This window comes from Lissotriton helveticus, chromosome 3_2 (assembly GCF_964261635.1).
Source record: "Lissotriton helveticus chromosome 3_2, aLisHel1.1, whole genome shotgun sequence".
NCBI lineage: Eukaryota > Metazoa > Chordata > Amphibia > Caudata > Salamandridae > Lissotriton > Lissotriton helveticus.
Genome location: NC_136062.1, coordinates 444866808 through 444886195, shown reverse-complemented (window position 1 = coordinate 444886195; position 19388 = coordinate 444866808).

The window sequence follows — 19388 nt, the reverse complement described above, 5'->3', positions numbered from 1 at the left end:
TATGACACCATATGACACATGACACATGACAGCACATGACACCACATAACATCTGATACCACATGACACCTGAAACATGACACCACATGACACCACATGACACATGATATCACATGACACATGACACCACATGACACATGACATCACATGACAACACATGACACATGATATCACATGACACATGACGATACATGACACATGACACCACATGACACCACATGATACCACATGACACCACATGACTGATGGCACATTATACATGACGTCACATGACACCACATGATACCACATGACACATGATGACACATGACACCACATGACTGACAACACGTGACATCACATGGCAGCACATGATGACACATGACAACACATGATGACACATGACACCACATGACACAAGATGACACATGATGACACATGACATATGACGCCACATGACTCATGACACATGACAGCATATGATACCACATAACACCTGACACCATACGACACCCGACACATGACACCACATGACACCATATGACACATGACATCACATGACACATGACACCACATGACACATGACATCACATGACACATGACACCACATGACAATACATGATACCACATGACACCACATGACTGATGGCACATGACACATATTATCCGTCACATGGCACCAAATGACATCACATGACAACACATGATGACACATGACACCACATGACACCACATGATACCACATGACATATGATGACACATGACACCACATGACAACTCATGACACCACTTGACACATGATGGCACATGGCACCACATGACGACACATGACACCACATGACAACACATGACACATGACGACATATGCCACCACATTACACCAAATGACATATGATACCACATGACATATGACAACACATGACACCATGTGACAAATGACACAACATGACAACACATGACATGACACATGATACCACATGACAACACATGAAACCACATGACACCACATGACATAATACATGACACAAGATGACACATGACATATGACACCACATGACACATGACAGCACATGACACCACATGACACATGACATCACATGACACATGACACCACATGACACATGACACCACATGACCCCACATAACAACTGACACCACAATACAACTGACACATGACACCACATGGCACATGGCATCACATGACACATGACACCACATGACAAGACATGACACATGACACCACATGACTGATGACACATGACGTCACATGGTACCACATGATGACACATGACAATATATGATGACAAATGACACCACATGACACCACATGACGCAAGATGACACATGACAACACATGACACATGACACTATATGACACATGACACCACATGACACATGACACCACATGACACATGACACGTGATGACACCACATGACACATGACACCACATGACTGACACATGACGTCACATGGCACCACTTGATGACACATGACAATACATGATGACATATGACACCACATGACACCACATGATGCAAGATGACACATGACAACACATGACAACATATGACACCACATTACACCACATGACACATGATACCACATGACACATGACATCACATGACACCACATGACACCACATGACACCACATGACACCACTTGACACATGATGGCACCTGGCACCACATGCAGACACATAATACCACATGACATATGACACATGACACCACATGAGAACACATGACATGACACATGATACCACATGACAACAGAAGAAACCACATGACACCACATGACATAACACATGACACCACATGACACCACATGATACCACATGACACATGACATTACATGACACATGACACCTCATGACACCACATGACTGATGACACATGACGTCACATGGCAATACATGATGACACATGACACCACATGATACCACATGACTCATGACATTACATGACACATGACACCACATGACAACACATGACTGATGACACATGACGTCACATGGCACAACATGACACATGACAACACATGATGACATATGACACCACATGACGCAATATGACACATGACAACACATGACACTACATGACACATGACACTACATGACACCACATGACTGATGACACATGACGTCACATGGCAATACATGATGACACATGACACCACATGATACCACATGACTCATGACATTACATGACACATGACACCACATGACAACACATGACTGACGACACATGACGTCACATGGCACAACATGACACATGACAACACATGATGACATATGACACCACATGACGCAAGATGACACATGATAACACATGACACTACATGACACATGATACCACATGACACATGACACCACATGTTATATGACACGTGATGACACATGACACCACATGACAACACATGACACATGATGACACATGATACCACATGACACCACATGACACATAACATCACATGACACATGACACCACATGACACATGATATTACATGACACATGACATCACATGACATATGACACCACATGACACATGACACAACATGATACCACATGACACATGACATCACATGACACATGACACATGACACCACATGACACCACATGACACCACATAACAACTGACACCACAATACAACTGACACATGACACCACATGACGTAACATGACACCACATGACTAATGACATATGACGTTACATGGCACCACATGACGACACATGACAATACATGATGACACATGATACCACATGACAACACATGACAGATGATACTATATGACACCACATGACACATGACACGTGATGACACATGACACCACATGACACATGACAAGACATGTACATGACACCACATGACTGACGACACATGACGTCACATGGCCCAACATGATGACAAATGACAATACATGATGACACATGACACCACATGACAACACATGACACATGACACTACATGACACCACATGACACATGACACGTGATGACACATGACACCACATAACAACACATGACACAGGATGACACATGACGCCACATGACACCACATGACTCATAACACATGACATCACATGGCACCACATGATGATACATGACAACACATGATGACACAAGACACCACATGACACCACATGACACAAGATGACACATGATGACACATGACATATGACACCACATGACACATGACCGCTCATTACACCACATAACACCTGACACCAAACGACACATGACACCACATGACACCACATGGCACATGATATCACATGATACCACATGACAACACATGACACATGATATCACATGACACATGATGATACATGACACATGACACCACATGACACCACATGATACCACATGACACCACATGACTGATGGCACATTCCACATGACGTCACATGACATCACATGATACCACATGACACATGATGACACATGAAACCACATGACACCACATGACTGACAACACGTGATGTCACATGGCACCACATGATGACACATGACAACACATGATGACACATGACACCACATGACACAAGATGACACATGATGACACATGACATATGACACCACATGACATATGACACATGACAGCACATGACACCACATAACACCTGACACCAAACGACACCTGACACATAACACCACATGATACCACATGACACATGACATCACATGACACATGACATCACATGACACATGATATCACATGACACATGACGACACATGACACCACATGACACCACATGATACCACATGACACCACATGACTGATGGCACCTGACACATGACGTCCATCACATGGCACCAAATGACACCACATGATACCACATGACACCACATGACTGATGGCACATTACACATGATGTCACATGACAGCACATGATACCACATGACACATGATGACACATGACACCACATGACACCACATGATACCACATGACACATGATGACACATGACACCACATGATGAACCATGAAACCACATGATACCACATGACGCAAGATGACACATGATGACACATGACACACGACACTACATGACACATGACACCACATGAAACATGACACCACATGACAACACATGATACCACATGACACATGATGACACATGACACCACATGACAACACATGACACCACTTGACACATGATAGCACATGGCACCATATGACGACACATGACACCACATGACAACACATGACACATGATGACACATGCCACCACATTATACCAAATGACATATGACACCACATGACATATGACAACACATGACACCATGTGACAAATGACACAACATGACATTACATGACATGACACATGATACCACATGACAACACATGAAACCACATGAAACCACATGACATAGCACATGACACCACATGACACCACATGACACAAGATGACACACGATGACACAAGATGACACATTATATATGATACCACATGACACATGACACATGACAGGACATGACACCAAATGACATATGACATCACATGACACATGACACCACATGACACAACATGACGACACATGACACCACATGACACCACATGACAGATGATGGCACCTGGCACCACATGACAACACATGACACCACATGACATATGACACATATGACACATGACACCACATGACAACATATGATGACACATGCCGACACATGACATATGACAACACATGACACCACATGACACATGATGACACATGACACCATGTGACACATGACACAGCATGACAACATATGACATGACACATGATACCACATGATAACAGATGAAACCACATGACACCACATGCCATAACACATGACACCACATGACACCACTTGACACATGATGGCACATGGCACCACATGACGACACATGACACCACATGACATATGACGCATGATGACACATGACACCACATGACACATGATATCACATGATACATGATACCACATGACACCTCTTGACACATGATGGCACATGGCACCACATGACGACACATGACACCACATAACATATGACACATGATGACACATGACACCACATGACACATGATATTACATGACACATGACACCACATGACACATGACATCACATGACAACATATGACACATGACACATGACGACACATGCCACCACATTACACCAAATGACTGACAACACATGACGTCACATGGCACCACATGATGACACATGACAACACATGATACCACATGACACATGATGACACATGACACCATGTAACACATGATACCACATGACAACACATGAAACCACATGACACCACATGACGCAAGATGACACATGACGACACATGACACACGACACTACATGACACATGACACCACATGAAACATGACACCACATGACAACACATGATACCACATGACACATGATGACACATGACACCACATGACAACACATGACACCACTTGACACATGATAGCACATGGCACCACATGACGACACATGACACCACATGACAACACATGACACATGATGACACATGCCACCACATTATACCAAATGACATATGACACCACATGACATATGACAACACATGACACCATGTGACAAATGACACAACATGACAACACATGACATGACACATGATACCACATGACAACACATGAAACCACATGAAACCACATGACATAGCACATGACACCACATGACACCACATGACACAAGATGACACACGATGACACAAGATGACACATTATATATGATACCACATGACACATGACACATGACAGGACATGACACCAAATGACATATGACATCACATGACACATGACACCACATGACACAACATGACGACACATGACACCACATGACACCACATGACAGATGATGGCACCTGGCACCACATGACAACACATGACACCACATGACATATGACACATATGACACATGACACCACATGACAACATATGATGACACATGCCGACACATGACATATGACAACACATGACACCACATGAAACATGATGACACATGACACCATGTGACACATGACACAGCATGACAACATATGACATGACACATGATACCACATGATAACAGATGAAACCACATGACACCACATGCCATAACACATGACACCACATGACACCACATGACACCACTTGACACATGATGGCACATGGCACCACATGACGACACATGACACCACATGACATATGACGCATGATGACACATGACACCACATGACACATGATATCACATGATACATGATACCACATGACACCTCTTGACACATGATGGCACATGGCACCACATGACGACACATGACACCACATAACATATGACACATGATGACACATGACACCACATGACACATGATATTACATGACACATGACACCACATGACACATGACATCACATGACAACATATGACACATGACACATGACGACACATGCCACCACATTACACCAAATGACTGACAACACATGACGTCACATGGCACCACATGATGACACATGACAACACATGATACCACATGACACATGATGACACATGACACCATGTAACACATGATACCACATGACAACACATGAAACCACATGACACCACATGACATAACACATGACACCACATGACACCACATGATACCACATGACACATGACATTACATGACACATGACACCACATGACACCACATGACTAATAACACATGACATCACATGGCACCACATGACGACACATGACAATACATAATGACACATGACACCACATGATACCACATGACTGATGACACATGACATCACATGATGACACTTGACACCACATGACACCACATGACACAAGATGACACATGACAACACATGACACAACATGACATCACTTGACACATGACATGTGATGACACATGACACCACATGACAACACATGACACATGATGACACATGACACCATGTGACACATGACATAACATGACAACACATGACATGACACATGATACCACATGACAACACATGACACCACATGACATAACACATGACACCACATGACATAACACATGATGACACATGACGCTGGGAAAGGTAACGCTATATTTTGTATTTCGCTTCATTGGCAGCACTGAATAGAGCGTGCAGCGCTAATTTTAAAATATTGCCGTTTTTGCTATTTATGTTTGGTTAATTTCTTAGACCCTGTTTTTATCATTATCCTTAGAGCGCCCACACACTTGCACTCTAATTTGTGCCCCAAACTGCTTTTTGAGCGGATTTAATCGGTTAGTTACCGGCTCTTCGTGGCGTCCTCCGCCATCTTGGATGGGACTGGGACCTCTTTAGCGTTATTCGCCAGAGCGCTCTAGTGCTCAGAGCAGGTCAGCCTCTATTTAAGGCGATCACCTGTTTTCAACTCGCCCTGGGAAAGGTAACGCTATATTTTGTATTTCGCTTCATTGGCAGCACTGAATAGAGCGTGCAGCGCTAATTCTAAAATATTGCCGTTTTTGCTATTTATGTTTGGTTAATTTCTTAGACCCTGTTTTTATCATTATCCTTAGAGCGCCCACACACTTGCACTCTAATTTGTGCCCCCCACCGCTTTTTGAGCGGATTTAATCGGTTAGTTACCGGCTCTTTGTGGCGTCCTCCGCCATCTTGGGTGGGACTGGGACCTCTTTAGCGTTATTCGCCAGAGCGCTCTAGTGCTCAGAGCAGGTCAGCCTCTATTTAAGGCGATCACCTGTTTTCAACTCGCCCTGGGAAAGGTAACGCTATATTTTGTATTTCGCTTCATTGGCAGCACTGAATAGAGCGTGCAGCGCTAATTCTAAAATATTGCCGTTATTGCTATTTATGTTTGGTTAATTTCTTAGATCCTGTTTTTATCATTATCCTTAGAGCGCCCACACACTTGCACTCTAATTTGTGCCCCCCACCGCTTTTTGAGCAGATTTAATCGGTTAGTTACCGGCTCTTCGTGGCGTCCTCCGCCATCTTGGGTGGGACTGGGACCTCTTTAGCGTTATTCGCCAGAGCGCTCTAGTGCTCAGAGCAGGTCAGCCTCTATTTAAGGCGATCACCTGTTTTCAACTCGCCCTGGGAAAGGTAACGCTATATTTTGTATTTCGCTTCATTGGCAGCACTGAATAGAGCGTGCAGCGCTAATTTTAAAATACTGCCGGTTTTGCTATTTATGTTTGGTTAATTTTTTAGACCCTGTTTTTATCATTATCCTTAGAGCGCCCACACACTTGCACTCTAATTTGTGCCCCCCACCGCTTTTTGAGTGGATTTAATCGGTTAGTTACCGGCTCTTCGTGGCGTCCTCCACCATCTTGGGTGGGACTGGGACCTCTTTAGCGTTATTCGCCAGAGTGCTCTAGTGCTCAGAGCAGGTCAGCCTCTATTTAATCCTCACCACTCTCGCGTAGCGGTGACGCGCAGCGGTAGCGCCTGACTCGCGCCAGTCGAGCCAGAGTCTGCCTGTCTGCGCCCATCCGCGCTAAGGACACGCGGGTCGCGGCTGGATACTGCGAGTTCTAGCATGACTTATCGGTATTCTAGTCATGCCCTCTGTCAGATCAGACGCAATCTGCCTATTTGCTCGCACTCGACCCACCATCCTCTGAGTGGTCCCCATACCTGCCCATGTGGTTGGTGGGAACTTTCGGCACCAGTGATGGCCCCCAGTCAGGCATTATTACATCGGAAGAAGGAACTCCCTCCTCATATTGCCATTAAAATCTGGCACCACAATGTTAGATCCCTCTCAAAACATCATCGAAATATTTTTGAGCTTATCTCGCTAGAGGGCCCTGATGTCTTCTTTATGACGGAGACCTGGCTAGGAGATGAAGATATGGCCATTATCAATCTGGCCCTCCCCCCGGGTTACGCAATCTATACATTGAACCGTAAGGGGAGAGAAGGAGGCATAGCTGTGGCCTTTAAAACTTGCTATACCTGTATCTGGAAGCCTATTGACTTGGCTGACACCCAAACACTTGAAGTAAGTAAATAGTTGAATGTAGCCATGATGTTGGCTCAGGACTCTTCACATCCACTTATGGTAGTTTTGTTTTTTGGTTTGCAGGGCAGGCCGTTCATTTTATGACACTGGATACAAGTATTAGTGCCTGATTGGAGGGTACGTCTTTTTCATCTATTTTATTTACTTTCCCAGTTATGCTATTTCATTACAGAGGCGACATGGACGTTGATTGCACTTGTTTGAATCTGGTGGCATGTATTAGGATACCACAGTAGGAACCGTTACATTACTGCTTGGGCAGCTGGTATGTTTGGACACAGTAGAGTAGTTGCTTTATTTCAAAAGGAATTTTGTGCTTTCATGTTTATAAAACTGATGTTCATAATGATAAAAGATGACGTAAGGACAAATGGTTATATTATCATCATTTTTCTACACAGTAATTCCCCTGATGAAGATGCAGATGCATCGAAATGCATTGGGAATCCACGCAAGCACAGATGAAATTGCTGTTTTGTTCTTGTAGTAATCAGATACTTGTTAAGAACATTTGAACCATATTTGCAATGAGAACTAATTGTTAATATGTTTTACAAGTCTCATGATTTGAACAACCTTGTACTGTTAAGAATTGCGGAAAACAAAATATAACAATGAATATGACAGCATGTTGCATTGTTGTCCTGTTATACATTTGAGAAAGTGGAACGTATGAAGAATTAATTGTGTATGTTTATACTTTGATACGATAATTGGAAAGAGAGTCACAAAAGGTGTTGCACTTGAGCAAGTTTGAACAGTGCATTCCTGCATAAGAAACAGTGGTGTCTGTGAGTTCAGTTACCACATGACACATGACATGTGATGACACATGACACCACATGACAACACATGACACATGATGACACATGACACCATGTGACACATGACACAACATGACAACACATGACATGACACATGATACCACATGACAACACATGACACCACATGACATAACACATGACACCACATGACATAACACATGATGACACATGACACCACATGATACCAGATGACACATGACATTACATGACATATGACACCACATGACACCACATGACTGACGACACATGACATCACATGGCACCACATGATGACACATGATAATACATGATGACACATGACACCATATGACACCACATGATGCAAGATGACACATGACAACACATGACACATGACACTACATGACACATGACACGTGATGACACATGACACCACATGACACGTGATGACACATGACACCACATGACACGTGATGACACATGACACCACATGACAACACATGACACATGATGACACATGACACCACATGACACCACATGACACCACATGACTGATGACACATGACATCACATGGCACCACATGATGACACATGACAATACATGATGACACATGACACCATATGACACCACATGACACAAGATGACACATGACAACACATGACACATGACACTACATGACACATGACACCACATGACACATGACACCACATGACATGTGATGACACATGACACCACATGACAACACATGACACATGATGACACATGACACCACATGACACCACATGACTGAAAACACATGACGTCACATGGCACCACATGATGACACATGACAACACATGATGACACATGACACCACATGACACCACATGACACATGACAACACATGATGACACATGATACCACATGACACCACATGACACAAGATGACACATGATGACACATGACATATGACACCACATGACACATGACACATGACAGCACATGACAGCACATGATACCACATGACACCACAAGACTGACGACACATTATGTCACATGGCACCACATGATGACACATGACAATACATGATGACACATGACACCACATGACACATGATGATACATGACACCACATGACTGACAAGTGACATCACATGGCACCACATGATGACACATGACAACACATGATGACACATGACACCACATGACACAAGATGACACATGACATATGACACCACATGACACATGACACATGATAGCACATGACACCACATAACACCTGATACCACACAACACCTGACACATGACACCATATGACACTACATGACACATGACATCACATGACACATGACACCACATGACACATGACATCACATGACAACACATGAGACATGACATCACATGACACATGACGATACATGACACCACATGACACCACATGATACTACATGACTGATGGCACATGACACATGATGTCACATGGCACTACATGAGATCACATGACAACACATGATGACACATGACACCACATGACACATGATACCACATGATAAAACATGACACCACATGGCACCACATGATGCAAGATGACACATGATGACACATGATACATGACACTACATGACACCACATGATACATGATACCACATGACACATAATGACACATGACACCACATGACAACACATGACATGACACCAAGTCACATGACAAAACATGATGACACATGACACCACATGACACCACATGACACCACATGATACCACTTGACACATGATGGCACATGGCACCATATGATGACACATGATACCACATGACATATGACACATGATGACATATGACACCACATGACAACACATGATACATGACGACACATGATGACACATGCAACCACATTACACCAAATGATATATGACACCACTTGACACATGATGGCACATGGCACCATATGACGACACATGACACCACATGACATATGACACATGATGACACATGACACATGACACCACATGACATATGACAACACATGACACCACATGACACATGATGACACATGACACCATGTGACACATGATACCACATGACAACACATGAAACCACATGACACCACATGACATAACACATGACACCACATGACACCACATGATACCACATGACACCACATGATACCACATGACACATGACATTACATGACACATGACACCACATGAGACCACATGACTAATAACACATGACGTCACATGGCACCACATGACGACACATGACAATATATAATGACACATGACACCACATGATACCACATGACTGATGACACATGACATCACATGATGACACTTGATATCACATGACACCACATGACGCAAGATGACACATGACAACACATGACACATGACACAACATGACACCACATGACACATGACATGTGATGACACATAACACCACATGACAACACATGACAATACATGACATATGACACCACATGACGCAAGATGACACATGACAACACATGACATATGACATTACATGACACATGACATGTGATGACACATGACATCACATGACACCACATGACACATGACACTACATGACACCACATGACACATGACACGTATTGACACATGACACCACATGACACCACATGACACAACATGACTGACAACACGTGACATCACATGGCACCACATGATGACACATGACAACACATGATGACATATGACACCACATGACACAAGATGACACATGATGACACATGACATATGACACCACATGACACATGACACATGACAGCACATGATACCACATGATACCACATGACTGACGACACATTATGTCACATGGCACCACATGATGACACATGACAATACATGATAACACATGACACCACATGACAACACATGACACAAAATGACACATGACACCACATGACTGACAAGTGACATCACATGGCACCACATGATGACACATGACAACACATGATGACACATGACACCACATGACACCACATGACACAAGATGACACATGACATATGACACCACATTACACATGACACATGATAGCACATGACACCACATAACACCTGACACCACACAACACCTGACACATGACACCATATGACACCACATGACACATGACATCACATGACACATGACACCACATGACACATGACATCACATGACAACACATGACACATGACATCCCATGACACATGACGATACATGACACCACATGACACCACATGATACCACATGACTGATGGCACACGACACATGACGTCACATGGCACTACATGAGATCACATGACAACACATGATGACACATGACACCACATGACACATGATACCACATGATGAAACATGACATCACATGACACCACATGATGCAAGATGACACATGACGACACATGACACATGACACTACATGACACATGACACCACATGACACATGACACCACATGATACCACATGACACATGATGACACATGACACCACATGACAACAAATGACATGACGCCATGTGACATGACACAACATGATGACACATGACACCACATGACACCATATGACACCACATGACACCACTTGACACATGATGGCACATGGCACCATATGATGACACATGACACCACATGACATATGATACATGATGACACATGACACCACATGACAACACATGACACATGACGACACATGATGACACATGCAACTACATTACACCAAATGACATATGACACCACTTGACACATGATGGCACATGGCACCATATGACGACACATGATACCACATGACATATGACACATGATGACACATGACACATGACACCACATGACATATGACAACACATGATACCACATGACACATGATGACACATGACACCATGTGACACATGATACCACATGACAACACATGAAACCACATGATACCACATGACATAACACATGACACCACATGACACCACATGATACCACATGACACATGACATTACATGACACATGACACCACATGACACCACATGACTAATAACACATGACTTCACATGGCACCACATGACGACACATGACAATACATAATGACACATGACACCACATGATACCACATGACTGATGACACATGACATCACATGATGACACTTGACACCACATGACAACACATGACACAAGATGACACATGACAACACATGACACATGACACAACATGACACCACTTGACACATGACATGTGATGACACATGACACCACATGACAACACATGACACATGATGACACATGACACCATGTGACACATGACACAACATGACAACACATGACATGACACATGATACCACATGACAACACATGACACCACATGATATAACATATGACACCACATGACATAACACATGATGACACATGACACCACATGATACCACATGACATTACATGACACATGACACCACATGACACCACATGACTGACGACACATGACATCACATGGCACCACATGATGACACATGACAATACATGATGACACATGACACCACATGACACAAGATGACACATGACAACACATGACACATGACACTACATGACACATGACAACACATGACACCACATGACACATGACACCACATGACACGTGATGACACATGACACCACATGACAACACATGACACATGATGACACATGACACCACATGACACCACATGACTGACAACACATGACGTCACATGGCACCACATGATGACACATGACAACACATGATGACACATGACACCACATGACACCACATGACACATGACAACACATGATGACACATGACATCACATGACACCACATGACACAAGATGACACATGATGACACATGACATATGACACCACATGACACATGACACATGACAGCACATGACATCACATAACACCTGACACCACACAACACCTGACACATGATACCACATGACACCGCATGACACATGATATCACATGACACATGACACCACATGACACATGATATCACATGACAACACATGACACATGATATCACATGACACATGATGATACATGACACGACACCACATGATACCACATGATACCACATGACACCACATGACTGATGGCACATTACACATGACGTCACATGACACCACATGATACCACATGACACATGATGACACATGACACCACATGACACAACATGACTGACAACACGTGACGTCACGTGGCACCACATGATGACACATGACAACACATGACACCACATGACACCACATGATACCACATGACACATGACACCACATGACACATGACACCACATGACACTACATGACACATGACATCACATGACACATGACACCACATGACACATGACAAGACATGACACATGACATCACATGACTGATGACACATGATGTCACATGACACCACATGACAACACATGACAATACATGATGACACATGACACCACATGACACCACATGACTGACAACACATGACACCACATGACACCACATGACACATGATGACACATGACATATGACACCGCATGACAGATGACAGCACATGACAGCACATTACACCATATGACTGACAACACATGACGTCACATGGCACCACATGACATCACATGACAACACATGATGACACATGACACCACATGACACCACATGATACCACATGACACATGCTGACACATGACACCACATGACACCACATGACTGACATGTTACATCACATGGCACCACATGATGACACATGACAACACATGATAACACATGACACATGATGACACATGACACCACATGACGGACAACACATGATGTCACATGGCACCACATGATAACACATGACAACACATGACACATGACACCACATGACACCATATGACACAAGATGACACATGATGACACATGACATATGACACCACATGACACATGACTCATGACACCACATGACAGCACATGACACATGACATCACATGACACCACATGACACATGACACTACATGACATGACAGCACATGATACCATATGACACGACACCATATGACACATGACACTACATGACACCACATGACACATAACATCACATGACATATGACACCACATGACACATGACAAGACATGACACATGACACCACATGACTGATGACACATGACGTCACATGGCACCACATGACGACACATGACAATACATGATGACACATGACACCACATGACACCACATGACTGACAACACGTGATGTCACATGGCATCACATGATGACACATGACAATACATGATGACACATGACACCACATGACAACACATGACACATGACACTACATGATACCACATGACACATGACACGTGATGACACATGACACCACATGACAACACATGACACCACATGACACCACATGACTGACAACACGTGACATCACATGGCACCACATGATGACACATGATGACACATGACACAACATGACACCACATGACACAAGATGACACATGATTATACATGACATATGACACCACATGACACATGACAGCACTTGACACCACATGACACCACATGACTGATGACACATGACGTCACATGGGACCACATGATGACACATGACAATACATGATGACACATGATGCAAGATGACATGACAACAAATGACACATGACACTACATGACACATGACACATGATGACACATGACACCACATGACAACACATGACACATGATGACACATGACACCACATGATACCACATGACTGACAACAAGTGACATCACATGACATCACATGATGACACATGACAACACATGATGACACATGACACCACATGACACAAGATGACACATGACACATGACATATGACACCACATGACACATGACATATGATAGCACATGACACATGACACCACATGACACCACATGACATCACATGACAACACATGACACATGACATCACATGACACATGACGATACATGACACATGATACCAAATGACACCACATGATACCACATGACACCACATGACTGATGGCACATGACACATGATGTCATATGGCACCACATGACAACACATGATGACACATGACACCACATGACACATGATACCACATGACACATGACACCACATGATACCACATGACACATGATGACACATGAAACCACATGATGAAACATGACACCACATGACACAAGATGACACATGATGACACATGATGACACATGCAACCACATTACACCAAATGACATATGACACCACTTGACACATGATGGCACATGGCACCATATGACGACACATGACAAAACATGACATATGACACATGATGACACATGACACATGACACCACATGACATATGACAACACATGACACCACATGACACATGATGACACATGACACCACATGACACATGATACCACATGACAACACATGAAACCACATGACACCACATGACTGAATACACATGACATCACATGGCACCACATGATGACACATGATGACACATGACACAACATGACACCACATGACACAAGATGACACATGATTACACATGACATATGATACCACATGACAGCACATGACACCACATGACATCACATGACTGATGACACATGACGTCACATGGCACCACATGATGACACATGACAATACATGATGACACATGACACCACATGACGCAAGATGACATGACAACAAATGACACATGACACTATATGACACATGACACATGATGACACATGACAACACATGACAACACATGACACATGATGACACATGACACCACATGACACAAGATGACATGACAAATAACATATGATACCACATGACACATGACACATGCTAGCACATGACACATGACACCACATGACACATGACATCACATGACAACATATGACACATGACATCACATGACACATGACGATACATGACACATGACACCACATGACACCACATGATACCACATGACACCACATGACTGATGGCACATGACACATAAAACCACATGACACCACATGACCGACAACACATGACGTCACATGGCACCACATGATGACACATGACAATACATGATGACACATGACACCATATGACACCACATGATGCAAGATGACACATGACAACACATGACACATGACACTACATGACACATGACATCACATGACACATGACACCACATGACACATGACACGTGATGACACATGACACCACATGACAACACATGACATATGATGACACAGGACACCACATGTCTGACAACACATGACGTCACATGGCACCACATGATGACAAATGACAACACATGATGACACATGACACCACATGACACCACATGACACAAGATGATACATGATGACACATGACATATGACACCACATGACACATGACACATGACAGCACATGACATCACATAACACCTGACATCACACAACACCTGACACATGATACCACATGACACCACATGACACATGATATCACATGACACATGACACCACATGACACATGATATCATATGACAACACATGACACATGATATCACATGACACATGATGATACATGACACGACACCACATGATACCACATGATACCACATGACACCACATGACTGATGGCACATTACACATGACGTCACATGACACCACATGATACCACATGACACATGATGACACATGACACCACATGACACCACATGACTGACAACATGTGACGTCACGTGGCACCACATGATGACACATGACAACACATGACACCACATGACACCACATGATACCACATGACACATGACACCACATGACACATGACACCACATGACACCACATGACACATGACATCACATGACACATGACACCATATGACACATGACAAGACATGACACATGACACCACATGGCTGATGACACATGATGTCACATGACACCACATGACAACACATGACAATACATGATGACACATGACACCACATGACACCACATGACTGACAACACATGACACCACATGACACCACATGACACATGATGACACATGACATATGACACCGCATGACACATGACAGCACATGACAGCACATGACACCATATGACTGACGACACATGACGTCACATGGCACCACATGATGACACATGACAATACATGATGACACATGACACCACATGACACCACATGACACATGACACCACATGACACATGACATCACATGACAACACATGACCCATGACATCACATGACACCATATGACTGATGGCACATGACACATGACGTCACATGGCACCACATGACATCACATGACAACACATGATGACACATGACACCACATGACACCACATGATACCACATGACACATGCTGACACATGACACCACATGACACCACATGACTGACATGTTACATCACATGGCACCACATGATGACACATTACAACACATGATAACACATGACACATGATGACATATGACACCACATGACGGACAACACATGATGTCACATGGCATCACATGATGACACATGACAACACATGATGACACATGACACCACATGACACCATATGACACAAGATGACACATGATGACACATGACATATGACACCACATGACACATGACTCATGACACCACATGACACCACATGACACATGACACTACATGACATGACAGCACATGACACCATATGACACGACACCATATGACACATGACACTACATGATACCACATGACACAT